The sequence below is a fragment of the Sinocyclocheilus rhinocerous genome, unplaced genomic scaffold (genome assembly GCF_001515625.1).
Source record: "Sinocyclocheilus rhinocerous isolate Xijiao unplaced genomic scaffold, SAMN03320098_v1.1 scaffold539, whole genome shotgun sequence".
Classification (NCBI taxonomy): Eukaryota; Metazoa; Chordata; class Actinopteri; order Cypriniformes; family Cyprinidae; genus Sinocyclocheilus; species Sinocyclocheilus rhinocerous.
The window spans coordinates 345302-368499 of NW_015653003.1; the positions used below are offsets into that span (position 1 = coordinate 345302).

General features: G+C 40.1%; 1 protein-coding gene across 2 annotated transcripts in view; it reads left to right on the forward strand.

Annotated features, from left to right (window-relative positions):
- The window catches only part of LOC107715462 (zinc finger homeobox protein 3-like), a 349927-nt gene that overhangs the window by 43940 nt on the left and 282789 nt on the right, over positions 1-23198 (forward strand). The window contains exon 1 of one of the 2 annotated variants that reach the window (XM_016521608.1): positions 11257-11409. The exons of the other annotated variant lie outside the window; for it this stretch is intronic. The gene's annotated coding sequence lies outside the window, so the exon portion shown is untranslated. Of the gene's footprint in view, positions 1-11256; positions 11410-23198 lie in introns of those variants that run through there. 2 annotated transcript variants of the gene reach the window in all.

The window sequence follows — 23198 nt, forward strand, 5'->3', positions numbered from 1 at the left end:
ACACAAAATCTAATGTCCTTTTAACAGTGGAAATGTAGGCCACTGAAACTGGCAGAGTGATTGCCTTTAGGCCTGGAAGAGCAAGGAATTGAAGATGAATTAAAAATACATTAGCCATCATCATGGCTCGGGCCCTTTGACATGTTATATATTTTTTTCTTTCTCTCTGGATTTTGAAGGCCTCTTCTCATTTACTTAGGCTGCCCTATGCCAGGAGGTATAGCTGCTCATTTTCACAGTGCCCCGAACAATGCTTCCACTTAAACACACACACACACCATCAATCTCTCGCGCATTATTTGCTGGGTGACGAGCATTCTCCCTTTGGAGCATCACAGCAGGTGGAAGCTGCAGCCCCTCGGCCAGGTTTTTTAAATTTTTTTTATTTAATGCCTCTCAACTTCCATGTCATATTTTCCTCTCTTTAATTGATACACTGCCCAGTGCTGGTGCCCAGTACAGCATTATAAGGCTTCTCCTCCAAACAGACCCTTATCCTGCTCTAATAGGCGTCTCTCTCCTCTGAGGGCCTCAGCTGTGTCTGGCCACTGCTGCCTCTCTGCCTCTTTGCACCGGGGCATCTCTGCGTAGCCCATTAGTTCTCTCTCCCCCCTCCAGTCCGGGCCCTACATCACTACCCATGTGTACCTCGGCCATATTAGGAGGGATACTTCCACGGTAAACATTCTTCATCTTGCAGGTTTTCTGTTTTATGCGGTGCGCACAGCGAAGAGATACTGCCTTCGGTGAAGTTTCTCTGCTTGCTGTAGCCCAGGGAGGTATCAAATGCTGTAGGGCTTATTTAAACTATTTGTCACCTCTATACTTTGCATTGGTAATCAACTGGGATTTAACTAGGTTTTGTTTAGATGCATATGTTGTTGTTGCATGTAGTCAGTTAGGGAGCAAAAAAAAACACGTTCTGTCTTCTGGCGAAACAACCCAACAAAAAGCGCATTCCTGGCAGCTATGCTCCTTTTTAAGTCATCGGGGTAAAAAGTTCTGAAGTGCTATGAAGAGCAAATAAGTCTTTTGCTATTCAACTGGTTTTAGCAGTCAAAAGCAGGTCTGTCTATGTTATGGCAGAGATATAAGAGCAGAAACCCAACAGACTGACCCTTTCTATATTGCAAATTTCACACAATAAATAACACCTTCAAAAACTGACATTTCATCATCAACAGGGCTGATTCTGAATTATTTTTTTTATATGATTTGTTATACCGAACCTCAAAGTGAAATATTCTAGCACAGTGATTCTCAACCTTCAAGGTCCTCTATTGTCAAAGTCAATATTTGAAGGCCTCTTACACACAGTTGAGGATTTTTCCTCTTTTACTTTTCCTCAAATATAACAAAGATGTTTATTTTTAAAACTGTTGGTGTTTAAAATAATGCATTAATATTAATATGTTATAAGTATTAATATGTTACTGCAGAAATCTTCGTAGCTAGTCATTCTGATCAACTATAGTCTATATATTTTTAAAACAAAAAAATGAGTAAATTAAATCTGTGAAGAGTTTAAAAAGGGTACAAATTTTACATACATACATACATTTTGTTCATCAGGGTTGTCGCATGCCACATTTTTTCGACATGACGACAGTTTATGTGCTTCACTATATAGATTTTGAATTTTGAATTGTTCAGTTATTTTAATAGCAACGTTTATTTTAAATACGGGCCTATCAGAAGTTTACTAAGGACCCCTGCAGCCTCTCTAAAAAAACACGAAGAGACCAAAGAAGTGAAAAAGACTGGTCACACCTGACACAGAGAGGTTGAAAAATCAGTGCACCTTTTGAATCCTCACCCATGCGTACGTAGATAGATTGGCAAAGCAGTTTGTTCTACCAAATTTAACAATGATATATCATTATCACAACTTTCGGGGGAGATCTATAAAATCAATGGCTCCACAAGTTGAGCGGGATTAGTATTACTTGTACATGCTGAGAGGGTGTTAAAGCTTCGGGTATGGATCGGAGTGGCGGCTCGGATCAATGGCATTTGTGGACACTAAGCTCAATAACAAGTCCTTCCAAGAACTGGAAGAGGAAGAAGAAAGAAAAAGATGTGAAAAGCAAATTTGCCAGGAGAGGAGCTAATATCCTGTATGCGCTTGGCTGAACATGAGCAAAAGAAAGAGAGGAGCAGGAAAAGAGAGAAATGGAGGCAGAGAAGAGGGAGAGAGGGAGAGAGAGCCAAGGGGTGCGAGTATGGATTCCTTTCCTTTTAATTGTATCAATAGAGATCTTGGTGACTTTATTGATAGCATGCCTTCATGAGTATTGGCAGATGGACAAAACAAATTCATTGAACTATCAGTGTGAATCAGACTTGCTGTGCCGCCCCTCAATACTAAGTGAATGGTGACTGATCTGTCATTTAAGATGTATATTCAGTACATGCCGTCTTTTTTAGAGACAAGTGTGCATGCTCAAAGTGGAGGGAATTATTGATGAAATTCAGATGGACAGACAGTCCATGTGCAAGATCATTCTTTCTGTGTGTGTTCGTACAGAAGGTGAGAGGGGATGTGCAGATGCTGTATGTGGATCTGCAAAAGTCAAATTTCCTGTTTGTTGTCAGGTCCTGACAACATGACAAAGGACGACGTGTTTAGATAATGGAGATGTTTGTCCATAGGGATAGCATTAATCGTGAGAAGAATGACCAGTAGCTACCTCAACAAGATGAAACAAGTTAAGCAGGACTGATACAACATGCTGCAGTTCAATAAATGTTCAACTGGACAGTTAAAGTTATTTTGAGAAGTTGTTTTATGGAATTTTGCACCCTCAAGTCCAGAAATGAAAGAGTCCAGATATGCTTTTAAAGTATTTCAATTAACAATATTAGCCAGATAAAAGTTAAAATGGTGCATTTGTAAATACAATGTTGAAGCAAAAGTATTAGTTTGTTACAGTGCATATAACAGTAAATATATGCTACCGTTAAAAAAATAAATGGGATCAGTATGATTTTTTAATGTTTTTGAAGGAAGTCTCACCAAGACTGCATTTATTTGATCAAAAATACAGTAAAAACAGTAACATTGTGAAATATTATTTCAATTTAAAATAACTTTTTTTTCTATTTGAATATATAACGAAATATAATTTGTCTTCGGTGTCACATGAAAACTTATAATGCTAATTATATGCTATATTATTACTAATTTGGTGTTCAAGAAACATTTATTATTATTATCAGTGTTTAAAACAGTTGTGGTGCATAATATCTTTTGTGAAAATCTTGACATATATATATATATATATATATATAGTATATATATACAGTATATGTATATACAGTGGGTACGGAAAGTATTCAGACCCCCTTAAATTTTTCACTCTTTGTTATATTGCAGCCATAAATGCACAATCTTTTCCAACATTACAATTGTCTTTAATCTCACTTTTGAACAATGTAATGCATCTTTGCTGAATAAAAGTAGAAATTGGTATTTAAAAACATCTTACTGAGCCCAAACTTCCCAACTTCACACATTTCTATAATTTCCCCATGAATAGGATAATATTAAAAAGGCTAGGGCCAGAAGTCAAAATGACCCAATGCAGGCTGTACCATATACAATATTCTCTATTATTTGATGATGGCATGATACAGCAAAGAAAATCTGATTAAAAAAAAAATTAATCTGAGGACTTGTGTTTTACATGTACCCCTGATAACTATCATTTTCATAATATTTTGCGACCATTAAGTGAAGCAAACGTGCTTTTGTAAAAAGCAAAAGATGGCGAAGACAGAAAATAAACGAACCACAGCATTTGTTAGATCATTCTAATATTTGATATTTGCTAACATCGACTACAATGAAGTCCTTGAATCAGATTAATAAGAGAACTTGACAAGGGCAGATAAACTGTTTTCACAAAATACTGCCGAGAAGAGATTTCACTATTCTGAAGATAATTTGCTCTATTAATTATGTTTTACATTTGTAAAGCCCCAGATCAATCACCGGCACTAAAGCACGAGTGGCTCCTATTTGCATATAAAATGCATTTCTCCATCTGTCAAGTCATTCCGAGTAAGAAGCTTTTCTTTTTCTGTCTTTTTTTCTTTCTTTCTTTTGTTGTTGGGGACCGGTCTGTTTGCTCTTTGATTACACATTCAAACACTGACCGGGCCATTGTCCAAACAGCGCTACTGGAGAGCAGCTAGTGAAGTGTAGTCAAACATCTCTCCTTCCCTGGATTACAACGCCACATCACTGCGGTGGGGTGCCCTCACATGCGGCGAACACGACGAAAGTGAGAGACACGGGGGTGGGGGAGCGAAAGACGGCGAGGCAAAGAGCAAAAAACGAGAGGACAGCGTGAAAGAGGGACCCTGAAAGAGTTCTAATGAGAGCCTCATAACTGCCTCAAATGGGGCCAGTCTTTGCACCCCTGTTTTGATAAAGATGAGAGATGGAGTGACCAAAAAGAAAAGGTGGCGTAATTAAACAGCCTAATGAGTTTGGGGGTCTTTTGTGAGCGCCCAAGGGTTCTTAAAGCAAGGGGGGTATTTTATGGCTGGAAAATCTTCTTTTTCAATACTGTCAAAGAAGTTTCTTGCAGAGTAGTTATCACAGCATGTCAAATTGCTCTAGCTCGAGAAATAATTTTTATCCCCCCCCCCTTACAGAGTGCTCCGAAACAAAAGGCACCCCTCTGGTCTAATTTGCCTTGGTAGGGTCCCTCCGGGTGGGGGGTCCGCATGGACAGAGAGAGCCCCGTCTCCTCACTGGAGGATTAGAGGGCCGGGAGGTGGGTTGAGGGGTGACACAGTCCCCTTGCAATTTCACCCAAAATGCTGCAATTGTCTCTGAGCTTGAACAGGACAGAGCAACAACGCTCATTTTCCCCTCCATTCATTATCTCTCCAGTATTTACTTATCTTTGTCTCAAAATGGAAGAAAATCAAAGTGTTTAAAGGGCCTCTTTCATGTGGAGAAAGGTTTTTAACAGCACATTCCGCTCTGACACGACTGTGTTAAAGCCAAGGGAGCGCTTATCCTCGGAAGACAGTATGAATAGCAAATGAGTACTTTTCTACTTTTCTTTGGTATTATATACTGAATTAGATCCTTGATTTCTTCAAATTACATTTCCCAAGGGCCCCCCGTATAATGTGCTCCTTTTGGCCTGCGATGTACAATTTTATGGTGTCAAATTAGCACAAAGAAAATTACACCATTCATCCTGGAGAAGGCACCTTAACGTGGTATTTTTACCTTGTGCGCCACATCTTTTAATGATTTATATATTTCTTTGAAAATAATTCCCCTCATCAGGCATCCTTGGCTCAAGAGCACTTGGCAGGAGCTTTTAAAAGTGAGCTAGCTGCACTGGATTTACATGCTAATAAATGCAGGCCAAGGGGAAAAATATATCCTTCTCTGTTTACAATAAAATAAACTTAATTGACACTGTCATTCCAAATGAACGTCAGAGCCCAAATGTTCAATTGTAGCCGGCTCTGCTTTGCTTTTTTTTTTTTTCGAATGATTTCCAAGAAATTATTGCTGCCAGCCTCATGCTAGCATGATTTTTGTGGCACTGGAGATGTGGAGACAATATCTTAAACTTGGAATGAACACAAACCTTTTTCCAGGGAAAAATTAGTTACATACTCTTTGAAGTGCTGCTAAAAGTTCTGCCTGGTCTGAAGAATTTCAGGATGCTAGCGTAGCATCAGTATTCGAGCGAGCGCCAAATGACGCACACACGCGGCGTGTACTTTCTAAATGGCAAATTCTCTAGCGAACCGTGTCCTCAACAGGTGCCGCGCGTTTGTCTAGCTCTCGGAACGCACTCTTTATTGAAGGTGTTTATGACAAAAATTTGAATATGTACAGTTTAAAGGTCCCTTTCCTTCCCCTGATTCCCATTTGCGCACGGAGCCAAGTGAAATAGAGTTAGCTCTTATCTTTTCAAAGCCAGATGATTCTGTTTTTGCTTCATTATTATATTTATGCTGAAACGTGTTGGCTGTTCTACTGCGCTGAGGAGGTTTGAATCTTGAAAGATGGGCCTTGAAATTGAATGGTGGATGGAGCTTGAGCTAGCATGAACAATGTTTAATTCTACAAAGAGGGAACGTAATAGCAACACACCTTCCTGTGAGAAACTGAAGGCCAAAAGAGTAATGAGTTAAAATAATACAATTTAAAACATTTCTATCTCTAATAACAAATGTGCTGCAGAAACTAAAATGCCCACGTTTGCTCCTTTATTGTTTCATCTCAAAGACAATGGGGCTCGTGAAGCTGAGCAATTTGTGTCAGGGCTGCCTCTATTAGCAAGATTTTTAGAAATTGTTTTTTTTTTGGAATATTCTTGATGAAAGGACTGGATCACTTATGATGCTGCCTAAAATTTCAGCCCCGTATCACAGTGAAAAGGAATAATTTTTTTCGCGGAATGCTTTGGTGAGCGCTGTGGCTTGTCACGGCCACCCACAAATCCTTGCTGGAGTGAACTCTGCAAAACTTTTTTGTGAACAATAAAAATTTTTTCCCCCATCCAACTTAATTACTGCTATTCCTGTAGTAATACGTGTCTGATTTGAGAGACGTAATTAGATGGGATATTGAGAGAGGCCTCTAGGGTCCCAGACCTCGTGGATCAGAGAGAATGAGAGAGAGACAGAGATAAAGAAAAATAGATAGTTAGACCGAGCGAGAGAGATAGAGAGATGCCATATTCTCAAATTATTCTGGGGGGCGAGTGCTCCCAGGCAGCTTATTCAGCTAAGGCCTGGTAATTAAATTATAATTTAACCTGCTGACTCTAGAGCAAGAAGGCCCGGCTGGGCTGGGAGTGGGAGATCACTGACAGGATTTATGCTTAATGAAATAATAAAGCAACAGCGGCAGCAAGACTGCTCACACGAGTCGGAATACGCTCAGTGTTTACGTTCGTGTGTGTGCATAAAAGTTTGTGTATTTTTTTAGCTATAACTGCAGGTGACTATTTTTTTCCTATTGTTCTATTCTCGCCTGGTGGTAGATAACACGTTCCCTCCTTCCTCCTCCGGTGAGAAAGGGTGAGATTAAGGGAAATGACATTAGGAGAAGTGTGAGAGAAAGAGAGCATGCACAGCGCCATTTCAAGGCAGTGCCTCTCGTCCACGGCGAAGGCTGGTAAGATGGACTCCCTCCTCAGCGTTAGCACTCACTAGCCCAGTCTCTGGCTCATTAACCCCCCCACACACACACACCCCACCCCACCCCGGCCCAGCGCTGGCCTGCCTGACGGACAGCTCTAGTTAGTGGTCCCTTTGAGCACAGGGAGAGAAAGTGGCTGGAGTGCAAATGACAGGTGCAGTTCAAATGGTGCGGCTTCGTTTGCTTCTCTTATATTTCTTTTTCTGATAGGAATTTATTGAAGAGTGAAAGAAAAAGTAGGTAAATTAAAGATATGTATCTGTAGAGTGATCAGATTGTATCAGATGGTAATGGCACTGTATGATTGCTATATTCAAATACCATGCTGTAGAGTCCAAAATCATGAGACCACACTTGAAAATCTCATGGCATTAAAGGTGACATATCATGAAAATCTGACTTTTCCAGGTTTTAAGTGCTATAATCAGGTCCCCGGTGCATCTACCAACCAAGGAAACGTGAAAGAGATTAACCCAGTAACTTTGTTTTGGGAAGCCTTTTTCTGCAAGCGTCTGAGAAAACGAGCGCGTTTGATTTTGCTCACTTGGTGACGTGGCAAAGGGATCTCATTATAATATATAATGCCCCGCCCCTTAATCTGCACGTTTCCACCCATGACGCCGTCATTTTGATTTCGCAAGCGACAACGGTGTACCAGCTCTAATGCCATGGCGAAAGTTTGAGCAAAGCATGCTAACTGTTCTGCCTTTGGCTGCACAGACGAGCACAGAACACTATTTACAGTCCCAGCCTATGTTTCTGCTTCCACTCAAAATAGGCATTTTCAAAATGACATAACAAATGATCTGTGGAGTATTTTGAGCTGAAACTTCACAGACACATTCTGGGGACACCAGATACTTATATTACATATTGTAAAAAGGGGCATAATATGTCTCCTTTAATAATGCAATTGTAACTGAAGTGTAAATGCATTCATGCCACCTCTTAGCTGCAATAAACTGTATGAGTAAATATATCTAAATGCCACTTCTGTCTGCAGTGCAAAAAAGGACTTTGCTGGTACTGATTTAATTGGAGCTATAGTGCCTTATTATTCTAATTGAATTTATTGATTAAATGTAAGAATTTGGCATGAACGATGATGTATACATTTAATAAGGTCCATGGAAATCAATTTAAGGTGGTAATTATCGCTTCTAAATATCGCTTTTAAATATTTAGTAGCCTGACTGTTGTAGGAGCAGGTTGTAGAAAACAGAGCCACAGTGTCCATACTGTTGTTGTGTGAATGTTTTCATGTTTTGGTGGCCACTTTGCTCGGCTGTGGCTGTGATGTTTTGATTTCACTCCATCTCTCTCTCCAGCAGCTGATTTGCATCTTTCAGTTCACCTCCTCACCCAATCTCTCCTCAACCTTTTTATCTGTGTCTGCCCACCACCTTCAGTCCAGCCTCATGTATAAAGTAATCAGATTTTCCCAGCAGCTCCCGGATAGAAAGAGATGGATATGAGAGAAAGGACGGGAGGGAACGGGGAGAGATGGAGGGGACTTAATAGATCAATTTATACTGCTCTGGAGAGGGACGGGTCTGGCCAAGACCCTCTTTCTTTCTTTCTACTCATCCATCTCTTTCTCCGACTTTTGCTTTGTCTTACGCTCAGTCTGTCTCTAGTGAACGTTTGTTGACACAGCTTCCCTCAACAGGCTGTCTTTAAGCTCGGCACACACCGTCTGTTGTCTTTGTGCAATTTCATATGTGCAAATAAACAGCATGCGAGAATGTGTAGGTGAGATGTGCCGTGGCTAAACGCACACACACACACATACACATACACATACACAAATGCGTTTTCAAGCTGCGTGTTGATGCCACCATTATTCTAAACTTTCCTCAAACACACATAAATCTGTGAGAAGGTGAACAGTACCATTATCATTCACTCCACCCCCAGTGTTCATTATCCATAGCCCGCCTTCAGTGCTGGGCCTATCTGATGGTTATTAAAAGGATTATCAATGGCAGAGTTATAATTAGCGGTAATGGAAGGCGAGCAGTTGCCTCTGCCATAGTAATTATTGATGCAGATCAGAGAGGATTAAACTTCATAATGTAGAGATTGCTCTGAGGCAAAGTGACGTGGTGCTTTCTGATCTTTTGGAATTTGCTGAGTTCTCTGAGAATTGGCAAAGCCTCTCTTTGTCTTTATCTCCACTTGACTATTTGAGCTTGTGAGATTTCAGCAGGCAGACAGCTTGTCTTCAGGCCAGCGACAAGCACGGCGAAACCACTCACCGCCGGGCCCTTTCTCATCAGAGAGAATACTTGAATGGCAAATTACTTTACACTCAAATACGTTCTGCCAGGCCTATCGGCAGAGAAGACGATTTTACAGTTTTGCCAGTTCCTGACCAGATTAGTGAAAAAAGCAGTTGGGTTTTTGTTGTTGTTTTGCTTCTTTTTTGGTTCTTCGGATGTGTCGGTCGGACATCTGGCTGTTTGTTAATATCAAAGCATTGCTATATCACCAATCCACGCTGCTGTAATAAATCTGCAGATTTTACAATCAAATCATTCTTTCTGCTTTGTTATTTTTTTTTCTGCAATCCCACCATGCAGAAATCAGGCATTCAAAGAGTGCTGTGTGTGACATTGTTGAGATTTCTTTTGAAGGAGATACACATGACTCTTTTTTTCTCTGAAGAAAAATATGAGAATGAGAAAGTGGAATGTGTAATTTCTTCACCAAACACAGTTGAAAAAAATAACGACTAACTTTCCAAGCGTTTCCTTTGACTGCCATTGGTCAAACTAAAAGATAGTCCTGCCATTCAGACTCACACCATTGGATGAGTTAGTATTTCTGTGTAGGACTTGTTGTGGTGTATTTTTGAAAAGTATTTTAAACATATAAGTAATTTTTAATAAATATATTTTCAAGGTAAGTATAATTAAAATATAAATATATTTTCAAGGTACAAAAAATATTTTATTAATTTTTTGAATTTGTATTTTTTTATTTATTAATTCAGGAGATACAATACATGATTATGATTTGGTCAAAAAAGAAGTCTCTTATGCTCATCAAGTCTGTGTTTATCTGATCAAAAATGCAGTAATAACAACAATATTGTGAAATATTATTACAATTTAAAATAGCTGTTTTCTATTTGAATATATTTTAAAATGTAATGTATTCCTGTGACGGCAACGCTGAATTTTCAGCATAATTACTCCAGTCTTCAGTTTCACATGATCCTTCAGAAATTATTCTAATATGCTGATTTGCTGCTCGAGAAACATTTAGTTGAAAAGACTTGTGCATGTTAATATTTTTGTGGAATACATCATATTTTCAGGCATCTTGGATGAATAGGAAGCTCAAAAGAACAGAATTTATTTGAAATAAAAATGTTTTGTATTGAAAGACCCAACTAAAAATAGTTGCTTTCACTTTTGATCAATTTAATGCACGCTTGCTGAATAAAAAAGTATACATTTCTTAAAAAAAAAAAAAAGTCAAATATATACATTTTAATGTATTTGTGAATAAATGTTGTGAATAAATTATTAAATAAGACAAAATTCTATATTTGTGCTCAGTAGGAGAAATAACAGATATTAAAGACATCTTATTCTCTCTATAACCCAATTTTACAAAGCTCACAGTAGCTTACGCTCAACAATATGGCCTGTCTTCTCTGCGGCCTCTTGACTGACAGGATGAGTATTTGTAGATCTGGGCTAGTGGTCAAGCAAAGCTTATTTTAAATACATTGAGGGCATGGAGGGACATCTGTTCCTATCAGCGGTGTCTAACTGCATTCTAGGCCTTGCCTGTGTTATTCATGCAATATTTAGATCAGTGGTTCCCAACCCTGGTCCTCGAGGCACCCCGACACTGCACGTTTTGCATGTCTCCTTAATCAAACACACCTGATTCAGGTCATCAGCTCATTAGTAGAGACTTTAAGACCTGAAATTGGTGTGTCAGAGAAATGTCAGAGACATGCAAAATGTGCAGTGTTGGGGTGCCTCCAGGACCAGGGTTGGAAACCACTGATTTAGATGACAAGCCCAGCCGAAGAGCTGCTGTGGAGGCCCGTGTGCTATGCTGAAGCTGTATATCTAGTATCTGATTTCTTGCGCGTCAGAGTGATGGACGTCGAGTGTCTCACTCTCTCTACACGCTCTCAGACTGATGGTGGCACAGTGAGTGTATTCACAGGCAGTCCGTCTCTATTGCAGCTGTGTCATATGGTATGGAGGAGATATTTTTGCTCTTAAGTGTTTTCTTATATGAGAGATGTGACCAATACATCAGTGATAATGTTTGATTGAGGATTCCCGGAAAAAAAACAACACTTTTTTTATAGTGCTTTATTGATTGCACACCATTTGTTGCATGCAGATGATTACCTGAGATCTAAGCATGTCCTGATGGATATTTTTCATAGTGTGACTGACACACACCTATTATACATATTACATTCCTTGCATTATAATAGCATGGTGTCGTTGATTATTTCTCAAGTGCTACAATTAGCTCAAAATTGTTTCCATCTTCCTGATTATTTATGTCAATATGTCAAGATCAACAAGCGACTATTTGATCTGATCCATCTTTATTTGATCAAAAATACTGTAAAAACTGTGATAATGTGAAATATTATTACAATTTTAAAAGAGTTGTTTTCTATTTTAATATATTTTAAATGTAATTTATTCCTGTGGTGCAAAGCTGAATTTTCAGCATCATTACTCCAGTCTTCAGTCACATGATCCTTCAGAAACATTTCTAATATTTGCGGCTCCAAAAATATTTCTTATTATCAGTGTTGAAAACAGTTGTGCTGCTTAATATTTTTGTGGAAACCATGATACTTTTTTTTTTTTTTTTCAGAACTCCTTTATGAAAGAAAAGTTCAAAAGAACAGCATTTATTTAAAATATAAATCTTTTGTATCATTATGAATGAATTTACTGTCACTTTTGATCAATTTACTGCGTCCTTGCTGAATTAAAATATTAATTTCTTAAAAAAAAAAAAAAGACTTACTGACCACAAACTTTTCAAGTGTAATTTGTGTTTAGACACACACATTTAAATAACAATCTTAAGGATGCTTTTTTTTTTTTTTTACTTCATTATGATATCAGGACAGTTGTATCCCCCTGTAAATTTAGATGCTATGGTCCCCAAAATATTGTGTATTTAAGTCATTGTACGTGTGAATTTTAATGCATTTCTGGATAAATAGATTAATTCAGTAGATCCACCTTTTTATAGTGCTTTATTGACTGCACACAGTTTGTTGCTTGCAGATGATTGCCAGAGATATGATGAGTATCGTGTCCTGATGGATATTGTTTTTACACAATTATACATATTACATTCCCTGCAATGTAATAGCAGTGTCTTTGTTGATTATTTCACAAGCACAATAATTAACTCAAAATTGTTTCCATCTTCCTGTCGATTTATGGTCACGAGACCAGAGAGCAAATATTCACCAGTCTGATCCATCTCAGCCAGCTATTCTGAGGTTTAGCAGCACCTCTTCCCCTTTCAGTACTAATCTGAATAACATCAGGCTCCGCGTGGTTTGAAAAGAGTGAAACGACGCTCGAAAATAACCCACTTTTCCCAAACACGGTTTCATATTCAGTAATTTTGTTCCTTTTTGTTTGTACTGGATGATACGGGAACACATACTATGCGTGTTTGTCTATTCCAGCTCTGTACGCGTGTGTGTTTCTCTCATTGGTTTGCTATTTCGCTTGCTTACTCCACTATTGTTTTTAAAGACCCCCAGCCTTCATTCATTCAAAGCCGTTGCTTGTTTTTGACAGACGTCTGTCTTCCGTCAACCCCGTTGCTGTAGCTCTGCGCCCATAAAAACAAAGCTTCTGCTTGCTAAACAAACCCCTGTATGTCTGCTCGCTCGCTCATGTGGCGGCCTGCTTGATATCGCTCCCAGTAGTCCACATTCACTGCTGTTGGGCTGGCACTGACTGCCAAGTTACAAAGATGAGAGACCGAGAAAGCATGCACCTGCTGGCAAAACGTGTCTTGTAGCCTGGGCGAATTCACTGTACCTGTTGTAAACCATTAGGGGATGCTGCAGTCTTTCCACGGCCGAGTCTGGAATGACATCCCGTTCTGGATATTACCACGTGAGAGCCGAAGCGGCTGCATGCCGCTGATGACCCTGCTCATTTGCTCTAAATGCCTGGATTGCAGGAACATTAGGAATTGTTCACATGCGAAGGCTGTTGTCTATTGCAAGCAGGCTATTATGATAAGCAGACGTAATGGTTGTTGTAATTTTTCATCAAACTGTTCCAATATGAGCAGGGAACGGGCGGCTTATGAGGCCAGTCACGCAAAAAGCAGATGCGCCATAATGATGCTTCTAAAATAACTTAAGAGAATGGTCTCATTTCCCCATGCGTTTTCCTTTTCTAAGTGATATGGCACCATCTTTGAATCTCTCTCACCTCCCGAACATAACTTATTTAGAAATAAAGCCAAGTGGCATTAATAACACGTTAAGAGGGATGGAAATTTGTCTTGGAAATGTTTGAAGGATTGCTGCCAGGAGGGCTGGGAATTAAAATGGCCTCTGGTGCGGCACCATTGGACGGAGAGAGAGACGAGAGGAATATTTCAAATAAGAATAATGTCATCATGGAACAATTTTCAACCCTATAAGGCCATAACACACACACACACGCGCACATCTCCTAGGCCTTCAAATGACACAATATAAATGCCCTGTCCCTCACGCCTGGCAGATGATGTCTGATATTCCATCCTTGTCGTTTTATTAAAGATTTAAACAGTTTTGCATCTCAAACAAATACTCGCCGGCCGATTTCCCTGACACTGGCAGCCTCTTTTCGTCACCGCACAACCTGGGAACGGAAACGGGGAGGGAGGGGGTCGAGAGGGAGGGAGAGGGGGCGAGGCGCTATATTATATTTCCAAGTGTGTATTTAATAAATGTAAAGAATACATTATTTTATATTATCAGTGCTAAAGGGCCCCAGTGTTAGATTTAGAGGAATATGACTCCTGTCAGCTGAATGGGAAGATAGGAATAAAACGGATGCGGTGATGAGCCGGAGAAGCTGAATCTCATGACATTACCATTATGAGTCCTGCGACTATTAGCATGCGCCGAGGCTGTTCTTCACAATGTGATCTCTCCTTATTAGTATTAATAATAATGAGAATATTCTGCTTTAATATATCTGTATGTTCAAGCTCATATTAACTGCTTTTGTGAGGGAATGAAAAGATGACTTCTAATGACATCCACGCTTTTATTTCTCTGCCTTTCATCTCCAGTTTTTCAGCAACGACTTTATCGCTCGTGCCTTCGTGTCATTGTTTTATCAGCCGCCTTCGCCTCATTTCATCTCTCCATCTCCTACTTTCTTTCTCTCTCGGCTCTCGATTCACCCTAAATCGGTTACATTTATGACAAGAGTCTCTGTGTTTGTAAGAAACATTTTTATTTATGCATTATTCGCTGTCTTTCTTTCTGGAGCCCTCATGCGCCTTTCGTTCACCCCTCCAACCCGTGTGCTCAGATGGCGTTATCAATATCCAGTTCACCGGTCTGACACCGCCCATGCCGTATCAATAAACATTTTACAAAGTCCGATTTTGCTGCATCTGAATTATTTATCACCTGTGATAAGGGTCTATATTTTGTCGAAACTCAATCCTAAGTGAGGGATCTGGTTGCTTGTATGTTTGTCTTGGATCTTTAAAAGCAGCATCCAGAAGGGGTTGAAATCGACCAATTTGGCCTGCTCTGGCACAGTCGTAAGAGAAGAGGCAGCGCTGGAATGATGGTGGAGGGCTGTCAGACCCAGTGACTCCCCCAAACTGGCAGTGACGTTCCGGGTTTGTCTCAAATTCAAAGGCCTGTCGGCCTATTGGAGGCGTCAGGCTGCAGTTCCACGCGGCCTGCCGCTGCACCGAAGAATGTGCCATCTGCAATGACTGATCCTGTCAACCCATCCGCGATCCATGCCGAAGCCTGACAAACACGGAGGTCACAGCCGACAAACAGATCCTGCATTTTTAATATCCAGACAGCTACACCTTTAAGGAATTGCCTCGCTCAGGTGCAACGGCCAGCAACTACGGAGGCTTTTTAATGGTGATGATCATTATAAAGAACAGTGTGAGTGACTGTTGGTCCAATTTTCCAATCGGTGATAAACAATAAACATCTCAAGATATGATTAAAGACGTTGTTCCTCGCTCTCATATCTCCAGCTTGTCCCAGATTGTAGAACACTTAGCAGATAGGGCATGATTGCAGAAGCAATGTTGTTCCAAACTCGTAAGACCTTTGTTCATCTTCAGAACACAAATTGAGATATTTTTGATGAAATATCAACAAATCTAATTGATATTACAATTGTTCGACCCACAGAATAATCACGTTTTGAATCTTAAAATAATACAAATGTGCTCTATTCCCTCTCTTTTCCTCTATTTGCTTATGAAAGAGTGTTTCCCTTTGCCTTATTACTCATATAATATCAGTTTCTTCCATTTCACGTAGTGTTACAAAATAAAAGTGCAATTTTGGCATCTAGCTGGAGCTATGTATAAGAAAATATTTTCCTAAACAATGACAATAATTACACCAGTTACGTGAGACCACTGCAGCCTTTAGAATGCAAAATAAATAGTCTCTTCTCAAAAGCCGTTGATTTGATGTCGATTTGAAGGCGACGTGATTGTCTGAAAAACATACAATTTTCACAAGCTCCGCAGTTTTTACAGGCAGGAAAAGGGGACAAAGGAGCCTGACGCCCAGCCAACAATTGGGCAATAAAGAGTCAAGTAGTTGTTGTCAAGGCATACTCGTCCTCTTTGTGTTGAAAACACAAGTGGAGAGTGCATCATGAACTTCTCATCGGAGTTAGAAGTGTGAGTGTGTTCATGTGTTGTTTGGCAGGGAAGGCAGCGAGTGTTCATTAGCACTGCCAGAATGCCTTGAGGCATGTTGAGAAGGGGAGGCCGAGGAGAGGGGGGTGCGGTTTGTATGGAAATTGACCAGTGTGCTGTAACTGTTCGCCTGGTGCAAGCCTTTGAAGTGGAGCTGTTCAACACCGCTGCTGTCTTTATTCTTGGTAATTGCCTAAATGATCTCAGTGGAGTGCGGGGCCATGCTACAACTGAACTAATCCAAGGCCTGCCCAATAATTTGACAGAGCCCTCATCTCATCAAATCCCTTTCCAAATGACTCCACCGACCACCATTCTGTTTAGTGTCTTTATTAGCCCATCCGAGAAGAAAGGGGGGTTTGTTGTGTGTTTGTTGTCGGAACGAGGCTTAACCGCACGCTTAACCCACCCCAACCTCGACGCGTCTTCTCCCCTTTCTGCCTTTCTCCGTCCATTGATATGGAAATGAGCCCAGGCTCCATTTGCAAATCAGGGTGGAATAATTAGTCCGGAGCACTTAGCAACAACAACAATAATACATGCCTCTGATCCGGGCTGAGCTGCCCTCTCTTTGTCGTTTAACCCGCCGCTGGCAATCGGACAAGCCCTGCTGTGTGGGGAGGTGAAGGAGGGGGAGAGCATGCAGGAGTACAGTGCAGGGGCAGCGCTGGAGCACGGGCAGGGTTCAGGAGGCCAGCAGAGCATGGAGCAGAGCCTTCAGCAGAATCAGGCCTGGCCCACAGCCTGACGCCCAGAGCCCACGCTGGGGTCAACTTCACAGCGCCGCTCTCGCTCTCTCGCTGTCGTGCGCACACACTCGCGCCGGTCCGGGCCAGGGGGCCACATGCTTTACAGGAGCGAGGCTAATGCCTGTGCGGCGTTTATCATAGCAGACAACAATCAAGGGTCTTTGCTTTCAGACCGACGGATGATATCACTGGTCTGGCTTACAGCGGGGAGATCATTAAAACCCATATGCATGCAGGACGGCGGTGGCACGCCGGGTTTGGGAGGAAGTCTGTCATGGTGTAATGAAGAAAGCCCTCACCGCTTCCCTGTTCTGGGACAGGACCAGTTGAGAGGTATCAGGTAGACCAAGGTCCCGTGTAAAAGCGGCCCCTATGAATTATAAATCATAGGCCACCAGAGCCACAGCCTAGGGCGGGCGGGATGATGGGGTGTCATACGGCGAAGAATGATGAAGGATGCTACATTTAATATGTTTGTGTGTGTGTGTTGCGTTTGTTACCGCATGCGTACGAGAACAATGTTTTAGCCTCATTGAAAAGGCAACAAATCGCAATGAAATGAAAGGAGAATACAAAATATTTGACTACTTTAACCATCTTACAAATCAAATCGTCCTGACTATCGTACAGTCTCAACAGACATAAAAAGCAAACAGGAAGACCTTCCTAGTTTTCTTTCTGTATTTTACTAATCATCTCAAAGGATCTCAGTGGAAATTGAATCCATAAAAAAGCTTGTATTAGCTACAGTATCTGTACTTACACATATTGATTTACACAGTGCCAGACTGTTTTTCTGTGTATATGTACTTTACAGAGCCCCTAAAGGGACATTGTGATGGTCAAAATATTAGATGGGAGGGAAAATAATGTTTTAATGTTTTTGCGCTCCACCGAGAAACTTTATTTTTCGCTTGCAAAAATGTTGCTTTTCCTCCAGAAACTTTGCATTCTTTCGTAAAAAATATTTCAGTGCTTTCGCGGACGAATGCAAAGCTTCTCAGGAGAACGCAAAAACATTGAAATATATATTTTCTCCCATAATCTCCCATATTTTTTCCATCACCATGTCCCCTAAGGTGCTCCGTAGTACATGAATGCAAATCCTTGTTTATCATGCCAACAGAGTTTTTCTTGTTTTTGATTCATTTGGCTCAAACACATATGGTTATCTACGATCTAAAGAAATCATCCTGTTTCATTTTATACTTGAAAAATAAAGCCCTGTTATTTCAAACTCGCTGAAAAGCAGCTGAAATATGTAGCCTTGCCTGTGCTGTTGAAACGTCTCTGCGATGAGGAATTTCCGAGTGCGTACGTGTGTGCAACCGTCTGCAGAAGCCCGACCGACCTGCCTGCTGAGAGTATGTCTGTGCGTGAGCGCCGTAGGTGGTGCTACTCGGTCCTGTCTGCTCGGGGGCCTCCCAGTCTCTGCTATTGGCCGGCAGGGGCTTGGCTTTGGCCCAGTTAGTAGTGGGTGAATGGAAATATAGTTTTTTGGAGTCCATGCTGATGAAAGCTTGATTGATGTGGTGTCAGGAGCTCTGTGATGGATTAAATTGTGTGTGCAGACGGCTGTGGCCCCGGCCAGTCATGGCTGTTGTTGCTTTTTCCGCGAGCCACTGCCGCGGCAGCTTTAAGAAAATTTGATTTTCGCAGCTCAGAAACAAACCGCAGCCCCTTTCTCTCCGCTGCCTGACTTCCATTTAGTTTGAGAGTGCACAAGTGATTCTTTATTGGATGAAATCTGCACTGAATTGGATAAAGTGTTAGAGCGCTGAGCCATCTATCACTATCAGCACCCAGCTCCCGTTTCGTCGTAAAAGAAAATAATGAAAGCAAAAAAAAGTGAAAAGAGAAGGCTCCAGAAAAAATAGACAGCCATAGGGTGTTAGAGATTTGAAAATTGACTGTGGAGTAAAGGAATATATATCTTTGTATCCTCTATTCCTTCACTGTTAAGCCTGTTGCCTCAGTCATGAGATGTCAAGTCCTTTCTCTATACCGCTCAAACCCTGAACCGCCTGCACACAAGAGTGAATGTTGCGGTCTTGTGAAGAGTGTTTGGTTAACCCTTTGACACATATCAAACCGCAGAGGCTGGACCCTGAGGTCTACGATCAAACCAGTGTGATTAAAACCTGATGTAATGAAACTGAAAAACTCAAATCTGCATTCGCTCCACAAATATTGTGTTTGTATGTTTCAGACATTAAAATAATCACAAGTACCAGGATAAAAGTTTGTTTTTGCCTTAGAATTATCACCTTTTGAATGTAATTTAATATGGTATTTGTATTGTTTTGTTCACGGCAAGCAAATTGTAGGCTATTAATTAGCTACCCGTAAAAAAAAAAAGAAGAAAAAAAAAAAAAAAAATGTTTCTATTTAAATCTAGTGGTCTGCAGAGGTTTTTGTTAGGGTTATGTTTAGGGGTAGGGGATGGGTTATGAGATCCCACATTGCATTGCAATGTAAACAAACATGCCTGCACATATAACAGTAATTCAGTAATACAGTTGCGTTTTATTGTTGATAATATGATATAAAAAATGTATCATTTATAAAAAAAAAAATTTAAAAAAACATGTTCAAGAATCTTCAGAATTTTAAACATTTCCTTATCTAGAAAATTAGATGATAAATATTATTATTAAATAAATGAAATTAGCAAATCTAGAAATACAATTACATTTTTTTTTTTTTATCAAGTGAGAAGTGACAACCCAGGCTTGAAGCAAGCTTATGAATTTAATCAAGTCTGTGTGATTAGGGTGACATCCAAAATGTGTGTTGTTTGTGGCCTCCAGGAACAGTGCTGAGAAACACTGCTTCAGTGTGTCTGCTGGTTGTCATGTGACAAGCTCGTTGTGCCACAATGAAATTCAGAATCTGTTGCGTTCTTTTACAAGAATCGCACCAGGGAATCAACATTTTGAGTTTACGTGTGAAAAGGTTAAGGACATATAAGGCCGCAGCAGGTTTGTGTCACCATTGTGGCTCTAGAACTCGACCTGAACGCTTGCAACCATTTCCCGTGTCTTGACTCGTATAAACATCGCCTCATGTGTGGGTGGGGAGAACTACAGGAGCAGCCCTGCCTCTTGTCCTTCAAACAAACCAATTAGCCTCTGATGTTTGTTTGCTCAGATCTGGCCATATCACAGCCATCCATTTTTAAACAGAAGGCCTGTCTGTCCCTCCCCTCGCCCATTAGCGCTCTGCTCTGAAGAGCAAATGGCCTTGAATTTAGCTCAGGGCGATGCTGCTGATGCACAGGGCACATCTATAAACACGCTCACTTGCACAAATAAAGGGAGTGAAAGTTACAAAGAACGGAAGGCATCGAAAGAAGAGAGAATTATTGAAAAGCAGCTAACTCCTATGTATTTCATTTAGGCATTTATAATTCATTTTAAAATTAACCACAGATGATGTAAACCTGTCTGGCACGGCCACTTTGCTGAACCTTCGCCCCTAAAACATCCCTGTGGATTGAGTGTGTTGTGGTGTAAACCCGGCAGGCTTTCCTCTCCTTTATCCAGCCTTAATAAATCATAGTGGGACCAGAACAGCACTCATCGGCCCGAGCGGAGATCTATAATGAGCCAAAGGAGCCAGGGGTCCACCTAACCTCTACAGAAATATTTTATTAAGATTGTTTAAGCTACTACTACAAGCAGTCAGACATGTTCAAACACAATCCAGGAACATCTGTGTCATGGATAGCAGTGGGAATGTTTGGCAGGAATTGAGGATGGAGGCTGACACTGTAGGTTTTGTTTATGCACTGAGGAAACAGGTCCTGAATTTTGAGGAAACTTGTCCCTTTCCATCCCTTTTTAAGTGTACTCTAAATAGTATAAGGTTTTTGTAAAACTCTGTACTTTTAAAGGAATGTATTGGTGCAAAACTTCACAAAAGTATTTTGCAATTGTGGCGTTTTTTTAAACTGCAGTGCAAAAACATACCCAATGAAATGGATTTTAAAGCTTTAGAGTTCTCGAAGGCTTATTTGTTAAAAAATAAGCTACTTAAAAGATGAAATAACAGATTATTAATTAAAAGGAACCTTATTAAATAAAGGATTCGTTCTGATCTGCCAGTAGGTGACAAGTGACTTGTGGCATTACTTTTTTTCTGCGCAAGTGAATCATTGAATTGTTCACTGAACCGATTCGTAAAAACACTTGATCACAACCTAAATATGATTTAATGTCCTATATTAAAATTTGCGTGTATACAAACCCTGCCCTGCAAATGACAACAAAACGGATCTTCTGGTTTTGTTCAAGATTCTTTCACTTAAGATTTGTTCTACAACAGCGATTCATTCACAAATTCATTTGTGTCTTATTCGTATATCCATATTAGGCAGTGTAATGACTGGTGTACACACATTTGTAGGTGTTTTTACACAATTTATTGTGAAATTATTTTTTGGAGGGAAAATCAAATGGGAAAAACCATACTATTTATTATAGGCTAAATATAGTGGAGACTCGTTTTCTGTTAAAAAGAAATATACATGTAAATTAAAAAAAAAGGTTAAATGGTGCTAAAATTTAATCTTCAGTGACCACATTATTCTCTTTGAATGTTGAATTTTTTTTTTTTACCGTAATACATAAGTTATGCGCTCCTTATCAGCTCTATTTGAACTTCTAAACCATTAGATTCTGTTATTTTTCTTGATTTAAAATGAGAGAGACCTGAGATCATTTTCTCCTGCTTAACCAAAGACACAGATGATATCTTTGTGGTCAACTTTCTTTAATGCAGCAAAGACAATCGTTAAAGAGTTGCTGAGGCCATCAGCTAAAAATCCTACTGTCCTCCACTACACTCCTGAGCAAGGATAATAGCACTTACATGCATCATTTTTTTTAATAAATTGGAAAATTGATAAGACCTTCCAACAAAGGGAAGTAGTGAGCGGGTGCCCTGACAGTAATAATAAAAGGTAAAGAAAAGTCTATTCTCTTTGGATCCTTTTAAGTTGCCAGCACCCAAAGACTGCAGCAAACTAGTAGAAGAAGAAAATCATTACGCACCTGTTTCATCTGCCTCTTTTTCCATGAGTACAGAAACAGTAGGGCTGATTAAAGGTGACTAAAATCTAAAATCCACCGAGGCTCAGACTGCCTCTCTCTCCTCGTCTCCACCAACTTTTATTTTTAATGGAATATCTGCCCTGAGCTCCTTTACTCAGGAACAGAGGGATATAAATGTTTTAGAATTCTCCTCTGAAAAAAAGAGAAAGAAAGGGAAGAAAAGGGAATGGAAGTAGGAAAAAACGGGTAATCGGAAAAAGATTTTAATCTAAATAATTCATAAACCCTTCCCTTAATCCTTTTTTCTCTCTTCTGACTGGTGTTTGATGAAGACACATGGTTTATGTTTTCATTGTTTTTGTGTCTGAGAGTTGTAAGTGCATTTCGTTGGCTGCTGCGTAGATAGCCGTGCGATAAGGGCAGTGCTGACCCGAATGGCCATTAACAAGGTTAGCGTGGCTTGGGAGGCCCAGGGGAACGAGGGACAGTGAAAGATCGGACGCTGATTGTGCACCTACACTCATTAATAAATACTTAAATAAATAAATAAAAAGGTTCTTCATTGGCATTGATGGTTCTATGAAGAAACTTTAACATCTATGGAAACTTTCCATTGCCCAAAAGGTGGAAAATTTATTTTATTTTTTTTCCCGATTATTAAAATGTTCTTTAAACTAAGGGAAAAAAATTATTCTGTTAAAGGAATAGTTCACCCAAAAATACAAATTTGCTGAAAATGTACTCAACCTCAGGCCATCTAAGATGTAGATGAGTTTGTTTCTTCATCAGAACAGATTTGGAGAAATGTAGCATTCCATCACTTGCTCACCAATGGATCCTCTGCAGTGAATGGGTGCCGTCAGAATGAGAGTCCAAACAGCTGATAAAAACATCACAATAATCCACACCACTCCAGTCCATCAATTAATGCCTTGTGAGGTGAAAAACTTAATGTTTGTAAGAAACGAGTCCGTCTTTAAGGCGTTTTATCTTCAAACCATTGCTTCTGGACAAAATACCATAGTCCATAATCCATAATAATGCTTCATCTAGTGGAAAAAAAGTTGATCCCCTGTTGTCCTTTCACATCAAAATCCAGTAACATATTTGTTTAGAACCATTTTGGTGCTTGATCTTGCAAAGGGTGCTTGATCTGTGCATATTTCTCTCCTGATTGAGATGAGGCAACATTTTTCATTGGAGAAAGCAATATTATGGATAGAGGACTCATTGCCTGAAGTAACGGTTTGAAGTAAAAAAAAAAAAAAA